The 19,083-nt window shown below is 39.4% G+C and overlaps 1 long non-coding RNA gene across 1 annotated transcript in view; it reads left to right on the top strand.

Moving 5' to 3' along the window:
- The window catches only part of LOC132345248 (uncharacterized), a 40,680-nt gene that overhangs the window by 6,127 nt on the left and 15,470 nt on the right, over positions 1-19,083 (top strand). The window contains exon 2 of the long non-coding RNA XR_009494470.1: positions 16,310-16,353. This is a non-coding gene — a long non-coding RNA (uncharacterized lncRNA). The remainder of the gene's footprint in view (positions 1-16,309; positions 16,354-19,083) is intronic.

The following is a 19,083-nucleotide window of genomic DNA, read 5'->3' as shown; positions in this document are numbered from 1 at the left end:
TTTGTAAACAAAGTGTTTTCACAGTTATCTCATTATCTTGTTCAGTGGCCTGAACATTTGCTTACCGTCTTCTTTTCTGAGAAGTGTTAGTTGTTCAGTCATGTCTGATTCTATGCAACTCTATGGATTATAGCACACCAGGCGCCTCTGTCCATGGGATTTTCCAGGCAAGAATACTGGAGTGGGTTGACATTCCCTTCTTCAGGGGATTTTCCTGGCTCAGGGATCAAACCTGGATCTTCTGCATGCAAGTGAATTATTTGCCATCTGAGCCACCAGGAAGTCCTTCTCCTCTGAGGATGGCCCTCAGAGAAGGGCAGAACTGCTTCTCTTGACTCCCAGGCCCAGTCCAACACGTGTCTGTCCCTTAGGATTTCATGAAGTCTGTCCCTGTCTGTCTCTTGGGCTCTCCTCTCCATTTGGACTCCAAGCTCTCCCCACTCCCAAAATTTCTGGGACTCTGCAGCTGACCCTTCTGCCCCTCACTCTGTGATCGGCTAATGCAGCGTTTTCTCCAAATATTCCTTTGCTCTGTTTGCCGTAACAGAGACCCAGAAGTCTCCTGAGGACATTTCTTCCCCTACAGCCTCTTCCCAACAAGCTTTTTGTTTCATTTATTGTTTTTTGTTCTTTCTTTCTTTTCTCCCCTCTATCTTATGGCTGGGAAGCAGAAAAAGCATCCTCCTGGCTCCCTGTTGGTGACTGCCAAGCATTTGTTTCCCTCTCTTCTGAAAATACCCTCATTCACCTCCTCCTCCCTCCTTGGACCTGTCATTTCCTTGACTTATCCTTACTCCTGCTCCCTCAAGAACCTCTTAAAACCCCTATTGTAGAAATGACCAGCTTCCCTCTGTAAGGTGGGAGGGCCGTAACAGTTCTGTCCTAAGAGCGAAGAGCAGTGACTGGGGCATGCTTGTGGCCAGCCTTATTTGCTGTGGCCCCAGGTACTCATCTGGCCTTCCTACCTGCCCCCTGTGGGCTAGGTGGAAGACAGGGCTTAGAAATGTGCAAGCTGTTGTTCCTTAGCATCTTGGTTTGTCTGGACTATTTCAAATCAATTGAAACAATTTTAAAACTGATTTCATTTTTAAAATTCCTTTTGTTGAAGTATAGTTGATTTGCAGTGTTGTATTAACTTCTGCTATACAACAAAGTGACTCAGTTATACATATATACATCCTTTTTCATGTTTTTTCCATAAGGCTTATCATAGGATATGGAATATAGTTCCTTGTGCTGTGCAGTAGCCTCTGGTTGTTTATCCATTCTGTATATAATCGTTTGCATGACTGCATTTTTGCTTATATCAATGTGAGTTTTGGATAGTGGCAGTGATGAAAATGAAACACCAAGTTTCACTCTTCCTCGTGGGCAAAGTGAAATACAAGTGTATCAAATACACACAGTGCTACCAAATTAAAAGAAACTTATCCCAAGGAAACACAACACAATAAAATAAATTTTAATGTTGTAAATGTTTCTGTATTTTCATAAAACTATAAATACATCCTTTTAAAATAGTCTCTGCTTAACAAATAGTGTTTTTTGGGAAGAGCTTTCTTTTGTTCCGAAATTTGAATTTCCTACATTTTTGGTGCTGAAATTTCCTTTCCTTTTTGAAAGAATGGAAATGGTAGCTTTTTATGATTGTTGTTTTTGGCAAGATGGGCAGTTTGGCAGCTCTGTTAGCTCCCAATTGCTTTGGGAAGTTTTATCCTCCTAAGAAAGTTACGTCTGGGAACCACTAACCTAAAAAAGCTATCAATTATGAAATACAAGAGGACTAAAAAGATAGAAAAAGAATTCTATGTAAATTAAGAATTCAGAAAATTTGGCTGACTTCATAAGTTTATTTCGTATAATATAATGTGTAAAATTTCACTTTCATCTGCCACTTCTTTACTAGGTTATTTTTATAAACACGGAGTCTTAAAAAGACTTAAAATGGTAGAAATTGAAATATAGTATAGCTACATAGTATTTCACAACGCTTTAGAATATATGTTATTCAAGGATTAATATGTTACAAAGGATTTTTTATAATAAAATTCATTTTTTAAATTGAAGAATAATTGCTTTACAATATTGTGTTGGTTTGTGCCAAACATCAACATGAATCAGCCATAGGTATATCTATGTCCCCCCTCTCTTGAGCCTCTGTGATAAAGGTTTTATTTTGGTTGTTTTCACCTGTTCTTCGTGTGTGTGTGTTTGCTCGGATAGTCCTGCTCTTGCCATCACATGAATCCTACACAATAGTGAAGATTGCGAAGGTTTCTCTGTAATGGTCACAGTGGTTTCTTATGTTTGTACCCTGTCCCCCAAAATCAAGCTGATTAAAAAAACAGGAAATGTGCTTCTGAGGTTAGTCATTTTTCTCACTTTACATTGTATAATTTAAGCCATATGACCATTCCATGAATATTGAATATAATTTCCTCATGAATTTTGTATCCTATTGGGACATTTTGAGTATGGGTGTACTTTTGCTGTGCTCAGGCGCTCAAAGACTTTGTAAGGATGTCAAAACTGGGGCACTGATTGGATTTTCTGTCCGGGTCCCAGTTCAAATGAATTACATTTTGCCTCATTAGAAAGCAGATCCTTTTACTCCATCCCATCCTATCTCCGTTTCAATGAGCTGTAGAAGGAAAACACAATTTCCATGACACTTGTGGTTTCGGAATGAGATCATTTGCAGAGGTTGAATGTTTCATCCACAGCAGGTAGTTTTACACTAACCTAGATTAAAAACAAAGTTGGAAAAGCTAACTTGTAAGCAGTTCCCTCTCAAGCTGAAGGTGGAAACATGCCACATTGTGTCTTTTATTTTCCTTTGAAAATTCTTTCCCCTTTGGATTACTTGGGTGTTCCAAAATTTACTTGGACTATAGTCTTTACTATTTATATTTAGAAACAATGTAACGACGACTACTTAGAAATAGTGTGTTGCACTTATCACAATTTAATTACAAATTGCTTTTTAATACAAGTAAGTAGAGGAAAAGTCTTAATTTGGGTAGCTCCTTATATCCAAATAGACAGAGAGCAAATTCTTTATTGGTGTCAACTTCTTTCAAATCTTGAAATATCTTATGGATATTTCTTTGTAAAAAAAAATGATTTAGGAAATACGAAAATATTGGTGAGGTTGAGGACAGTAAGAAAAGGAGATTAAGATCTCAATGCTACAGGGACTTCCCTGGTGATCTATAGTGGCTAAGACTCCACACTCCCAATGCAGGGGCTGCAGGTTTGATCCTGCTTGGGGAACTAATGCCACATGCTGCATGGTATGGCTTAAAATAAATAAATTTTTAAAAGATAAAAAGAACAATTTTTAAAAAGATCTCAGTGATAATGATACACAAAAATATAAGATCAAGAACATGTGGAGACAGGATGTCAAGTTTGGAGATTTGAAATAAATATGTAGAAAATCACTGTAAGCCACCAAAATTCCCAAACTTTCATGTATATATATTAAGTTCTCACTAAAGAGTAGAAGGGGTTAATATTTTTAGCAGGAAAGAACTCTTAGCAAATTCACAAATTATACTCTTATTTATTCTTCCATTGTGAAGGATACATATTTGTTGGCTTAAGTAAGATCTCCTGCCTTATACAGTTTCACTGTGGAAAAAATAATATTGACCAAGCCTCTGATCCTGCCTGACATGAAATTGATACAGACTTAGAATCATGGAATTTTTCAGCTGGAAAGTAAACCTTTGGATGAAATTTAAAGGCATTAAATAACTTTTGACCTTCACCACAGTTAACATTTGCAAGAAGTAATGATACATGTCACAAAGACAGAAAGTTTAGATAATTATATTGGGCAATAGTACACAAGGGGTCCTAGTTAATGAACTTGAGAGTTCTCTTTCCTACTACTGGGTAAAGCCCTTGCAGAGAATTCTAAACTTTTTGAAGTGGGCGACAATTTGGAGATGACAGCCTGGCTGTGCACAGAGAAGGTAACTGAGGAAAGAGAAAGACTTGACAACATGAAATCTCAGAGCCACTTAGAGATAAAGCCAAGTTCAGCAGAAGGAAAGACCGTAGATTTTCTGCCAGTGGAGAATGAGGGCCCCTAACCAGGGAAGCAGCCTCCTGCCATCGATCAGGGAAGGTGCTGAGGAGGGTGAGACAACACTGAGGAGGTGAGGAACCCAGCCCAGACTTTGAAAGGCTCTTTGTTTGTTGATCATCTCCTTGGTGAGAAAGACTGTCAACTTATATCAGAAACTGCCAGAGCATGATTGATAGCTTGCAGTATATAAAGGAACTTAAATTAGCTGTTTGGAAGCCTGGAGATAGTATAATAAAGTGGTCAGGACCTTGGGCCCTGAAAGCCAGCTGTCTGGGTTTGTCTGTAGGGTGAGAGAGAGAGGAAATGCCGTGCTAGTCTTTGTAAGTCATGCCAAAGAATTTTGGTTTTAATCCTAACAGCATTGAGAAACCGTTTCCAGCCAAGAGTTTGAAAGTGGAGAAGGGTGTGTGTGAATTTGAACCTGAAAAAGAGTCTGCAATTCCTACCGCTGTCCATTACTAGTTGTGTGAACCGGGTGAGTTATTGATCCTGCCTGTGCCTTGGGTTTACCATCTGTCAACTGGCACTCATCCTTTCCTGTTGATGTGAGGAGTAAACGAGACCATGCTTTAATGCTTTAGTGCCTAAAGCAATGCCTGGAACACAGCTGGCTCTCAACGGGTGATAATGGCATTCAGCGTGGTCCACGTTAGGACCGAGTGGTCATAAAAAGTGGGAAGAAGAAAAAGGCCCAAGGGGAACAGAAAACTTAGTGACAGAGTGAGAGAAGGGAACATGAAGAGTGTTCTCTGGACCTGTTCAGAATTAGCGATAAGTAGGGGACTTAGAGGGGGGACACGCTAGGTTTTGAAACCGGACTTCAGAGAACGCTCACCTTTCATCCACAGCCCTTTGAAATACTGAGTCATCCATAAAGAGCATCCTTTGCTCTTCAGTGTTGATAAGTTTCCAGCAGCTCTACTTTGAACCGGGCTGTTTTCTTGGAATGTCTAGTGGCCCATTTATTCTCTCAACTATAACAGTAATCAGAAAATTCATGTGGAGGAAAGACTCTCTGTTTGACATATGAAACTTACCGAAACCCAGTTCCAGCTTGATGCAAGTTCCTACAGCCCTCTCAACCCAAGGGATGCTTAACTGTATTTCAGCGGTTCAATGTTAATCCCAGGCTTCCAACATGAAGCCGTCAAGACCCTCCAATCCAGCTTCTGCCTGTATCTTCCATGTCATCTCACATACCCTCACAGCAGCACTAAGGACCTGCAGTTTCTGTTCTTTCTCCCTGTACTGCAAGAGCATCTTCTAATCTGTGCTTTTGCTCAGAAGTGTCCTGTCTACCCTGCCTGCCTTTTCTGACTCAGAGAATTCCCATTCCTACTTTCCTCCACCAGGAAGCCTTCTCTGATGCCTGTGACTGGCAGAGGTACACCTCCTCTCATATCCTGCCCTCACAAATCACATTCCTGTTTCCTCCTGTGGCTTTGAGCTCTTTATATCAATTGTAATCAGTGCCTGGCTTAGAGCAGGCTTTTGTTACAATGAATGCGCCCTTTGCTCCATGCCTGATGGCTCACACTCTGTCCCTAGGCTTATCCCCCTTGTTGGCATAAATTCCTTTCATTTTCTGGATTACTAAAACTCCTGCTGTATGTATCATGTGCCTTTTTGTATTGCTATCTATTTCACTATCTGTGAAATAGGCTGTTCTCATAAACCAAGTATTTGGAAAAAGACAGTACTTTGTTTATCTCTTTATCGCAATAACTTTAACATACAGCTCATGGGGTGCTTGGTGAATAATGGTCAGTGATGCGGCTGGTTTCTGTCTCCATCTACCAAATCCCACTCATCCTTGAAGTCTCCCTCTTCCATGGATTTCTGCAATGTTTACTGCTTTAATTTTTCTTTGAAACACTTAATCGTTTACTGTTATTTACACATGTTTAGGAGAATATGATGTATGGGTCTGGTTGGTTTGAGAATGATAATATGCAACTAAAAGGGCTTTTTATAAAACTAAATCCTAGGATTAGTTGTTTAAATAATTATCATATTTATTCATGAAATGCTAAAAAGACTTCAGAAAAGTGGAATGAAACTGGTCAAAGTTAAGAAGCATAAACCATTAGTTTGGCTAGAGAAAACAGTGACACGTGGTGGGTAGAGCTTGGGCTTTGGCGCCAATCTGGGCTCCATTCCTTGCTCTCCACTTCACTGTGGGACACAGGTAAGGAATGCAGTCTCTCCAAACCTCAGCTCCTTTCCTGTGTAATATGGCCGACTGACAGTACCTGCCCCAAAGGATTATTGTAACAATTAAATGAGCTAACGCATACAAAACAGTTGATTCGAGGCCTGGGACAAATTAGCTATTGATGATGATGATAAGGATGAAAGATAAGGATTAGGATGCAAGAGACTGAAGGGTAGAATTATTGTTGGTTGGAAATTTAGGATGCAAGCTTTTCCTGAGACCTAAGAAAGGGTATGAATGAAACTGGAGATGATGGGGAAAAAAGATAAATAGTGAAGAGCTGCCCACTGAAAGGGCAAGTGCCTAGGGGAAGAAAAATTAAGGAAAGGAAGATCAAGATGTGAAAAGTTAATACTGGGACTTATTAGAATGGAGTAGAAGGATTCCTTAGCTGTCCAGTGGTTAAGACTTCACCTTCCAATGCAGGGGGTGTGGGTTTGATCCCTGGTTGGTGAGCTAAGATCCCGCATACCTCGTGGCCAAAAAACCAAAACATAAAACAGAAGTAATATGGTAACAAATCCAATAAAGACTTTTAAAATAATCCACATCAAAAAAAAAAAAAAAAAGAAATCTTAAAAGAAAAGAAGAGAAAAGCAGTGAACTAGGATACGGGAAAACACCTGAGCTACACAGAACCACCTGCCACTCATTCGAGAAACACTGAGGGTGCCCTGCCCCTAGTCAGGCAGCATGAAAACCAGCTGATCCAACATGAGGTAATCCAACTAGGGCAGCGAGTCACGTTGCTATGGAGACTGCGGTCAGGAGGCAGAGAGTCAGAAGAGATCTCAAAGGTTATTTAATGAATCACCTGGCTCTGCCCTCTTACCTTTAAATCTATGCTCAGTGCTACATAAATAAACATTTCTAGTCCAGCAATTTACCTACCAACGCCCAGAGAAATAGCATATGGACAACACTGCAAATTCTTCATATTCGAAACAAGGCCCCTATCATTTCTCCAAAACTCTTCAACATCACCTCCTTCTCTATCTTGGTTAATGGTGCCAATGCTCATAAACTCTAGGCTAGAAAAGTTTTCTTCATCTTCTGTCTTTCCTTCTCTCTCAAGTTTTGGCATCTGGTCAATTTCTTTGCCCTAACTCTTACATTCATCTTGTTTTTCCTCTCTCACTGCAGCTCCCTTAGTCTGGGCCTGCATTTGTCTAGAACTTCAGAGCTGGAAGACTCTTCACTTAACAGAGATTCACAATGGTTAAGTGACTTGCCTCAAGTCATACAGGCAGCCAGTGGGCTAGTCAGACCAGTGTGATGAGCCAATCTTTCTTCCAGTTCCTGTTGTTTGAGGTGCATAAGGATATTCCCACAGCAAAACTGAGTTAGGAGACCTGAGAGTCTCCAATGGCAAGCTCATGACTTTAACTTGCACCTCCAGCAAATGACTGCCAAGTCTATCCTCCATCCTAAATCTTTTCCTGAGCTTAGTTTCACATTTCTTACAGCCTGCTGGACATCTTCAATCAACTGTCCTGCTAACACTTAAAACTCAACATGTCTAAATGGAAATTCCTTACTTTCCTCCCTTCCACCCAGAATGGCAGAGTGTAGTGATGAATTAAGAATTGGGATCTAGATTTTATACCATCTCAGTCATTTACTAAGTTAACCCTAAGCAGCCTCAGTTTCTTTTGTTGTAAAATGGAAATAACAATAATACTTACTTATTAGAACTATTGGGAGAAATAAGAAACACAATAATTATGCATTTACCAATGTATCCATCATGCAATCATTTCTTGGTAATATTAGGAAATGTGCGTTATCTTCAACGCTTCTTTCTTCCCAAATCCAATCAGTTGCTGAGTCCCATGACTCTAGCCCTGAAGTATTGCTTGCATTCAGCTACTCTTCTCTATTCTTACTGCCAGAGAAATGAGAACCTTGGCTGATAATTTATGGACCTACAAATAATCATACCTTGACTGCCACAAAAATAACTTTCTTCTCCACCAGTTTTTCCCTCCCCTCCTCTAGTTTTCTCTAGGATGATGTGGGTTGCTCAGGTGGAAATCACATGGATTAAGTTTTATTTGAATAGCTCACCATGTGGCAAAGTAACGACTGCACATGATTAAATGAGTCAGGTCAAGTTTTCTTCCATCACAGCACTAACATCCACATTTAATTTGTTGCTTTATGTAACACAATTCCTGCTTTCAGTTGAAAATAAATAAAAAGGAACATTGGCAGCAAAAAAACAGCCCAATGTGCTTTGCTTTGCCCAACCCCATATTATATGTCAATTGTTTCATTATAGTTTGTTTATAGGGAAGCGGCCAGCATCTGAGATGTAAGGCATTCAGAAAATTGTTCAGACAATGGATTTGCAGTACCTAGAATCCCTGTGACTCAGTTTTCCACAAATGTGCTATTAGGGGAAATGCTCACGGATCAGCAACTGTGCACTTTTGCTGGCAGCACAGACATTGCTGATGTGCACAATTCCGAACTGCAAGCGGTTTCCCCAGTGGAAACAATGAGCACAGAATCACAGCATTAAACAGTTGGCAGAGAATTTTAGAGATAACTTAATCTACCCCTTTGTTTTGGACACAATCCCGCTTTAAACTATTTTGAACAGATAAAAATCCATGCTGTTTTAATGGGTCTTCAGTAACTGTCTTCAAATATCCTTGCCCCCCAAATTAGGGAGTGATTCCTTCTGTATGGAGCAGTGTGGCTGCTTAGCCAAAAGCCTTTGCCCACTATCTCCTATTTGGAAAAGAGCCAGTTTGAAGAGGTTGCCCATCCCTTGCCTATGTGTCTCAATTCTGGCTCAATTGGGTTGAACCAGGGTTCAGTTCTGGTCAGTCTGAGATTGCCAGTGATTGGTTTGAAAGGGGCAGGTGACCTGGTTCTGTGCAATAAAATGTAATGAGAGGCCAGTGAAAGAGAGCTTCTGGGAAAGATTTCCTTGGTCCTAAAAGCACACTTCCAGGAAAAGCAGTCCTTGTTTTTTGGCTGGGTATGATACTCAAGAGCTGTGGGAGCTCCCTTATATCCATACAGGGAGCCAGCCAAGGTCAAGGCCAAATAGTGATAATGGCAGAGCAGAAATATGGAGAGACTCTGGCTCTTTGATCGTATCACTGAGCTGCTAAATGAATGAACCTGGGAGCCAGGTTCTAGAAATCCTACCCTAGGATTTCTTGTTATGTGAGATAGTAAGTTTTCCTTATTGTTTCTACATTGCTGACTATAAATTGCTGGCTTTTTTGTGCAGAACTTTGCAGGAGATGGACATTCAAATCTCCCTATTCAGATAAAAGTCATTCCAGAGAATGGAACAGTATTTCATATGCAAGCATTTAGAGAAATGAGTGATAAACCATTCTTGGCAAACTTTGACCAAGTATGCCAAGCTAAAATTTTTTTTTTTTATAAATTTTTTGTTCAGTTGCTCAGTCGTGTCTGACTCTGCAATCCCACAGACTGCAGCACTCCAGGCTTTCCTGTCCTTCAGTATCTCCCAAAGTTTTCTCAAATTCATGTCCAATGAGTCAGTGATACCATCCAACCATCTCATTCTTTGTTGCCCCCTTCTCCTCCTGCCTTCAATCTTTCCCAACATCAGTGGGCTGTTTGCCAATGAGCCAATCAGCCCAATGAGTTGGCTCTTTGTATCAGGTACAAATTATTGGAGCTTCAGCTTCAGCTTCAGCATCAGTCTTTATAATGAATATTCAGGTTTGCTTTCCTTTAGGATTGACTGGTTTGATCTCCCTGCTGTCCAAGGGACTCTCAACAGTCTTCTCCAGCACCACAGTTCAAAAGCATCAATTCTTCAGCACTCAGCCTTCTTTATGGCCCAACTCTCACATCCATACATGACTACGGGAAATACCATAGCTTTGACTATATGGACATTTGTCAGCCAAGTGATCTTGCTGCTTTTTAATACGCTATCTAAGTTTGTCACAACTTTCCTTCCAATGAACAATCGTCTTTTAATTTCATGGCTACCATCAGCATCCGCAGTGATTTTGGAGCCCAAGAAAATTAAGCCTGTTACTGTTTCCATTTTTTCCTGTTCTATTTGCCATGAAGTGATGGGACCAGATGCCATGATCTTCGTTTTTTGAATGTTGAGTTTTAAGCCAGACTTCTCTTTTGTCTTCAGCAAGAGGCTCTTTGTTCTTCTTCCCTTTCTGCCATTAGGGTGGTATCATTTGCGTATCTGAAGGTATTGATATTTCTCCCAGCAATCTTGATTCCAGCTTGTACTTCATCCAGCCTGGCATTTCACATGATGTACTCTGCATATAAGTTAAATAAGCAGGGTGACAATATACAGCCTTGACATACTCTTGTCTCAATTTTGAACCAGTTTGTTGTTCCATTTATAAAATGAGTAGATAGCAAATTACATTTGAATTAATACTTGATTTCAGTAAACATCAGATAAAACTGCTTATCGTATTTTGGTCAATAGGAAAATGTTGGACAAAGGGGAAGATGTTTAAGAAATTCAAAATACTAAAGGAAGACAAACTGATTGGTAGGCAGGTCATGGTATTTTAAGGGTACTATGACAGCAAATAGATGACCATACAGACAAGCAATTTAGCAGAGAGTGATGCCAAAGTCTTGCGTCTCTATTCACCAGTGCCAAACAGAAATATGGAGACAATTAAGGAGGAGGCGGAAAGAGTGGCTCTATTTCTTTTCCAGGCAAAAGGGGACACAATAGGCTAGCACCTGAGAACTATGTCCCCCTCCTTGGTGAATAGGGGGAGTTTATATAGTCAGGCAGGGGTGTGTGATAAGGATCAAGGCAGTAACAGTCTTGAATTCTTCTTTCTTCTGCAAAGTTTCAAAACAGTGGGGTTGCTGACAAGATTGGGCTGCATGCAGGGTCTCGTGTGGTTGGGTCTCCTAATCTTGATCAGCCTCTCTGGTCCCTTTAATCTTGCCTTACGTGGTTTCATGGCCGCTCCTCCCTTGATTAGCATTTGTTCAAATCTGCCTTTTAGAACTCAGGGAAGATCATGGAGGCTGGAGTTTTGCCCACAAGAAATGGGGGACCAAAGGGCCTCCAAGCCTGAAGCCTCACAGGGCCTTGCTTGGCATCAAGAGGAGGCCGACAAGTGTCTAATACAAATGGTGGAACACACTGAAAAATGGACAGTGTACTAGGAATAGGGTAAAAGTAGTCACTGGAAACCTAGATGGGCTAGAGCTGAGATCACAGAAAAATGGACAGATTGCAGGCTTCCAATTTTTGTGTTGGGTTTTAGGAGGAAAAAACTTATATCGGGACTTAGGGGACATGGATAAAAAGAATCCAAGTGTAACTATTTTTTAAAAATGGAAATGCTGTAATCATAGAATAACAGGGGTTAAAAAGCAGCTCATCAAGACAGTGATTTAGGAATAAGCCACATGCAGAAGGCTAGCTGATACACCCTGGATAAGAGCCAATACAGTACTAGGAGGAAACATGACCCAACTCTGAGTTCTAGAGTTTAAGTCTGAAGACCTTTGAATTCGTAGGATTGTTCCTAGATATATGGGAAGGCCAAGCTCATAAATGGAAATCGCTATAGCCTCGGCTATAGAGTAGATATACACAGGGATGGAATCAGGAAGGGCCTTACCCAGTGCTGATTAATTAATGGATCCATATCAGCTTTGTGGAAAATCTCTCAATTATTTGTCTGAGACCTTTGTCCATAACACTGACCTATACAAATATTTTTATTATGAACCTGAATGAAAACAGAGAAGATATGAAAATCAGATTTGTGGACAACACAAAGCTGGAAAAAACTGCTAATATGTTGGATCAGTAATCAAAAAGTTGAGTCAGTAATCAAGAAGTTGAATGTAGTTGAATTTGCATTTGGTTGGGAGCAGTTATGTGGCTCTTACCAATTTTACAATAAAATACTTACAATGGTGGAAAAATTTTGAAAGCTCACAATGCAACATGCTGGGACCATGTCCAAGGACTGGTTCATTGTGAAAAACTCAAAGGAATTTCCATGAATTACAAGACAGAGAGAAAGTAATTGAAGGAGGGAAGTGGTAGATCCCATGTACTCCTGTGGGGAGCCATCCTGATGGAAAGGGTTTTATCTGTGTTTGTCTCTGAATAAGAAGCCCAAGATCAATTCATCCAGAAACACAGTCCATTGCAGGTCTTTTTCTGTGTGTGTGTGTGTGTGTGTGTGTGTGTATTAGACTTACAGCTTTTATCCTGCCATTGCTGAGTCATTTTTCTACATACTATTTACCAGGACAATGTGTCTTTTCCCTCCTGCGTTTTGGTGCCACCTCCTTCATGGATCGAGATCCAGAGGTCTGTTCCCGGACTCTATGTTCTGTTGTCCTCTTTCCTGTCTCTTCCTATACCACTAATAGACTGTGTTTTTTAATTACCATGGTTTTGAAATGTGCCTTAATACATGGTGGGGAATTTGCTCCCACACATATTTTGTTCTTTTTTCTGGAGAAAAAAACTTTTAATTTTTTTCATGCAAATTGAGCAAATACCGCAGTGCCCAAATTTTATTGGGATTTTGGTGGGAATTACATTAAAATCATAGGTTAGTTTGGAGAAAATTAGAATTTTTATCATGGTTAGGTTTCTCCACTTAAACATGTCTTGTATTTCCATTTATTCTCTAACTACTTCCGTACTGTGATACTCAAAGTGTGGTCCTTGGACTAGCTGCATGAACCTCAGCTGAGATATTTTGAAATGCTGACTCTTAGGCTCTACCCAATAACTACGAAATAAAAATCTGCTTTTTAAACAAGATCCCCTGGTGCTTTGTATGTAATTAAAGTTAAAAAAAAATACTATTTTAGTAGAATTTTATAGATTTCTCCAAGAGATTTTGTGCATATTTGTTAGGGTAATTCCTAGGTTAAGATACCAATAGTTCTAAACAGCTTTTCTATTGAATCTCTTTTGAGTTTTCTGTGAATATTTATATCACCTGAAATAATGACAGCTGAGCCTTTTGACTCTCTTTTCCTTCCCATATTTATGCTTCTTTCTTTCTCTTGATTTATTTTAGTGGCCAGATCTTCCAATATCCTGTGGACAGTAAGGGTGAGAAAAGGCACCCTAGTTTTATTCTCAACCTTAAAGGAAATGTTTCTAATATTTCTTCAATAAATATTAAACTTGCTGTTAAGTTTTAGTATATAGCCTTATCAACTTATCTCTATTCCTTGATTTCTAAACAGCCTTTTCAAAAGTTCAAAATTGACTTAAACTTTATTTTCTGCATATATAAGAGAAAATCTTGTGATTTCTGTCCTTTGTTCCATTAACATGAATTACACTGCTGTAATTTCTGCCTTTGAACTATCCTTACATTCCTGGAATAAATCATATACTATTATAATTCAGCCTTACTCTCTTTTATTAGATAATGTAGAATAAAGCATGTTGCTCTTCATATTAATTAAATTATACGAGTTAAAGTGCAACTGAACTTAATTTTGCTGACTGAAAAAATAATTTGTTCTTATTTTCTGTCTCTTTAATCAAAAGAACACAGGCCAATACAGACACACAAAACTTCTCAGGGAAATAAATTACTCGTTTGTGACCTTGCTAAATATTAGGAACAAAGGAATGCATATAATTGCTATCTTTTCCCCATGGTTTTTTGGTTCAATAATCTAGGTAAACTTGGAGATTGATTCATGGAGATGAACCCTCTCACTTGCTGCTCTTTCCATGGTATGACAAGGTAATTAACCTTGTGCTTAAGCTCCTCCTTTGCTCTTTGTATCAAAAGATGATGCTGTTAACTTCAAATACCATCTCTGTATAGGTGTGGCATGGAAGACCCAAAATGCAACCCCTTGTCACACTGCTCCAACAAGATCTTCTTTCTGTGGCTGAAACGGATTAATAAAGTCCAGTGTGTTTACAGTTAAGCATAGGGTGGACTGGGGCCACCCCATTGCTACTGTGTAACAGACCAGGCCAGGGCTGTCTGTTCTTTTGATGCAAGGTAGCTGAACAAGATCCTTGGCAGTCAGGCATCGGTGGATTCTCTTTTTTTTTTTTTTAATAATGGTTTCTAATAAATCATTGGTGGATTCTTATCTGTTGACTGATTGTAACAGTGTTATTCCCTTCCCAGTCACTTCCCAGTCACTGAGTGTCTGCTTTGATCAGGGGATCTCAATTTTTCAAGAATCCACTAGAAGCTCTTCCAGAAAAATGAAAAAGAAAAAAAAGAAAAGCACATTATTTCTGGAAGTTCACAGTCATTATTTCAGTCATGATCTGAGTAGGGGTCTGTGGGGTATAATTTAAACCCCTGAGATAGAGCCAGATTAGTAAAAATGCTGGGAGCAGTGGGGTCAACTTTTAGTTTCAGAGGAATACACTCAAAGAATATGCTTATTTTCTTGACAGTTCTGCTATTTTAGGTGACTAGTTCAGCTAAACTGAACAGCAGCTTCCCTTGGAGTTTGCATTTGGGATGTGGTAGGATGTAAGAAAGTCTTCCCTGGTGGCTCAGACAGAAAAGAATCCACCTACAATGCACGCGACCTGGCTCAGATCCCTGGGTTGGGAAGATCCCCTGGAGAAGGGAATGGCAACCCACTCCAGTATTCTTGCCTGGAGAATCCCACGGACAGAGGAGCCTGGCGGGCTGTAGCCCAGGGGTTCACAAGGAATCGGACACGACTGAGTGACTGACTACACAGGGTATCAGAAGTGCAGAGTTGCACAAAATCTTATCAGGCCTTCAGGCACTTTGAGGAATAGTGCTAAGAGTCAAAATCCTCCATATGTTTTTGCAGATTTACTTTTGTACAAGTTTCCACACAATAGTCATCATGGATTACTCCTGGAAGACCGGACAAAAGCTATGGATGACATTGAGCCTTCCCAGAACTGGGCATTGATTCTAACACCAGTTTTCCAGTCATTTGTCATATCCTGGGTTATGGCCATCTTCATTCATATGCTGACTCATATCGTCATTCATTTATCAAATATTTAATCGGTATCACCATAAATCCAACTAGGCCTATTAATGGTGAATTTTCATCTTCTTCTTTGCCAGGAAGTGTACAATGAAAAAAAATACCCTTGGGGGTGAAAATAGGCTAAAGAGAAAGGAATATTATTTTCATTTAACTGCCAAAGCCAGAGTCTTTAGAGAAGCAGACAAGTACTGCAGCAGATCAGGATGTGGAAGTAAAGTAGGATGAAAGGTCTGCAATTCATTTTTTATGCCTGACATGTTGTGGTGGGAAGAACAAAGTAACAGTGATAAAGTGAATTTACACTTAATCCTAGCCTTAGATTTTAGACATTGAATACTTGCATAAATTTTAAAGTCAAAAAATATTCCAAGGGAGAAATGCACAATCTTTAAAATTTTTGGAGAAATAATAGAAGGGCCAAAGCATTTGCCCTCAATTAGATTTTAATAAATCAAATTACATTTTAATTAAATTCATTTGTTGTTTCAAAGATCTGAAATAATTAAAACCATTGAATACCCTACTATTTATAACCTAATGATTTATACTTTTAATTAACTTCAGAACATGTAGTTATTTTATTTGGGTTCTGAAGAGTTTTCCTACAAGCATAAAACCAGTGCTAGAAACCACCACTGATTACATTCTAGAAAATCCCGTGATGTTCAAATCTGAGTCTTGCTTTGATTTAGTTTTGTGATTTAATTTATATGTGATTCATTAAAATTACATTTAACTTTTTAATTGAGAGTAGCTTTTTTCCCCATTTTGGAAAGCTATTAGTAAAAGCTTTTTCAGGACTAAAGTTTGGAGGAATTTTAGAAAGATCTGATATGTTTTTTCTTGTTCTAGAACGTTCAAGAATATAAAACTGAGATATTATACCCTCAGTTAAGCTGTTAATTCTACCAGTTGTTAAAATGTCATACTGTTTTTGAACCAGTTTGTTGTTCCATGCCTGATTCTAACTGTTGATTCTTTTTTTTTTTTATTTTTTTATTTTTTAGAATCAACAGATTCTTGACCTGCATACCGGTTTCTCAGGAGGCAGGTAAGGTGGTCTGATATTCCCATCTCTTTAAAAATTTTCCCCAATTTGTTGTGATCCACACAGTTAAAGGCTTTAGCATAGTCAACGAAGCAGAAGTAGATGTTTTTCTGGAATTCTCTTGCTTTCTCTATGATCCAACAGATGTTGGCAATTTGATCTCTGGTTCCTTTGCCTTTTCTAAATTCAGTTTGTACATGTGGAAGTTCTCAGTTCATGTACTGTTGCCTGGCTTGAAGGATTTTGAGCATTACTTTGCAAGCATGTGAAGAGTGCAATTGTATGGTAGTTTGAACATTCTTTGGCATTGCCCTTCTTTGGAATTGGAATGGAAACTGACTTTTTCAGTACTGTAGCCACTGCTGAGTTTTCTAAATTTGCTGTCGTATTTAACAGCATCATACTCTTTTTATTGAATTTCTTCAATCATGAAAAGTACCAACAAAGAAAATTTTTATATAAGAAAAAGATTAGAATTGATATATGTATACACATGACCGATTCACTTTGCTATACAGTAAGAAACTAATACAACATTGTAAAGCAACTGTACTCCAATAAAAATTAATTGAAATTTTTCATTAAAAAAAAGAAATGATGTGTACATTAGAACAATACTACCTATCATTCTCTTAGACCTGCCCTGTCTAATACTGTAGCCACTAGTCATATGTGGTTATTGAGCACTTGAAATATAGCATGAGGAAGGAAAAACTACCTCTATCCTTTTAGGTTCAGTCACTGGGGACCTGCAAAATAAATTAATAGAAAAAATTAACAATAAAAAAGGTACATAATTTTAGTACTATTGATGTATACAGAAGTTCACAAAAAGGAAGTGAAATTCCAAGAAGTGGTTAGATTTGGGGGCTTATATACCATTTAAACAAAGGAAAGGACGTTTGGATTTCAATCGGAAATAATCGTGGGGAAATGACTAGGAATATTTGGGGGAACTAATGGAAGATAAGGGTTATCTAGTAAGGCCTCTTAGTACAAATTCTTCTCCAAGTGCCCAGTGATAAGAGTTGCTCCTCTCTTCCTGGTACAGGGAGGAGAGCACCTTCATGAAAGATAGTGTGCTCTGCTTTTAGGCAGATTAAGGGAGGGCAGAGATGTCACCCTGCATCTGTTGATTCTCAGTTAGTTGCCTTCAGTTCAAAGTCATTTTTGTGCTGAAGTGGCATATTTTGGAATGAGTTCAATTGTTCAATCGCTAAGTCATGTTCTACTCTTTTGGGACCCCATGGACTATAGCCCGCCGGGCTTTTCTGTCCATGGGTTTCCCAGGCAAGAATACTGGAGTGGTTTTGCCATTTCCTTCTCCAGGGCATCTTCCCGACCCAGGGATCCAACCCACGTCTCCTGCATTGCAGGTGAATCCTTTACCACTGAGCCACCAGGGAAGCCCATATTTTGGAATGGTATATCTCAACCCTCTTCAGCAGAAAGTCTGAACTGAGACTTGGCTTAACTATAAAATACATGCCAGATTTTGAATATTTAGTATAAAGAAAATAAGAATGTAAAATATCTCACTGATAATTTTTTATATTGACTACAGGCTGAAATGATAGTATTTTTGATATATTGGGCTAAATGAAATGTATTATTAAATTAATTTCATCTGTTTCTGTCTCTCTTTTTTAAAAATATGTCTACTACAACATCTACAGTGGCGTGCAGCTTGGATTACTGTGAGACAGTGTTGTTCTGGACATTAAATAAATGACTCAAGTTGAGGGTATATTTGGTTTTCAAAAGAGTGGCCTTCATTGCCAGATGCACAGCACATGTTAGCTAACTTACTAGAATGACAACAGTTTAAACTCAAAAATGACTTAAACAATGGGAAAACTTCCTGGGATGCTCAAAACAGTGGAAAGCATTTGTGTTACTACGTTCATTGGTTTGGACTTTCAGTGATATACAGGCAGTCTATTTGAGGTGACACTTTTCATGTCCACTTCAAAGTTAGCCCTCAGTTCCTTAGACTGTACGACAAGGGCAGTAAAGCCTGAGTTAAATGGTAGTGGTGAGATCATGTTATACAGGAGAAGGATCTGATGAAATGTTAACTGAAGGGCATTCCTTGGTGGCCTGCATCCCTATAGAGAATGTGCCAAGGTAGAGCAGTGATAGGGACCCCACCTGCCAATGCAGGAGATGCAAGAGACCTGGGTTCGATCCCTGGGTTGGGACGATCCCCTGGAGGAGGAAATGGCAACCTGCTCCAGTATCCTTGCCTGGAAAATCCCATGAACAGAGGACTATGGCAAGTTACAGTCTGTAGGGCTGAAAAGAGTCAGACATAACTGAACTCTCTGAGATCCTAAGAATGTAAGTACTGTGATTTTGGGCTTCCCAAGGGGCTCAGTGGGTGAAGAATCTGCCTGCAGTGCAGGAGACGCAGGAGTCGCGGTTCAATCCCTGGATCAGGGAGATCCCTTGGAGGAAGTCATGGCAACCCACTCCAGTATTTTTGCTTGGAGAATCCCATTGACAGAGGAGTCTGGGGGTCCATGGGGTCACAAAGAGTTGGACACGACTGAAGTGACTGAACACGCATGCATGCACTGTGGTTTTAAAAAAAGATTTTGCTGTGTTTGCATATATCAAAAGGACTTCAAAGATGTAACCCATCAGCGGAGTGTTAGTATCTTAAGAACAGTGCAGTCAGGAAGCCCTGGGCTCCAGGAAACACATGCCTGTCTGAGTGTCACTTGCCAGCTG

The sequence above is a fragment of the Bos taurus genome, chromosome 5, assembly GCF_002263795.3.
Source record: "Bos taurus isolate L1 Dominette 01449 registration number 42190680 breed Hereford chromosome 5, ARS-UCD2.0, whole genome shotgun sequence".
Classification (NCBI taxonomy): Eukaryota; Metazoa; Chordata; class Mammalia; order Artiodactyla; family Bovidae; genus Bos; species Bos taurus.
Note: the sequence above shows the minus strand (reverse complement) of the source record. Positions and strands in the feature narration are given on the sequence as shown.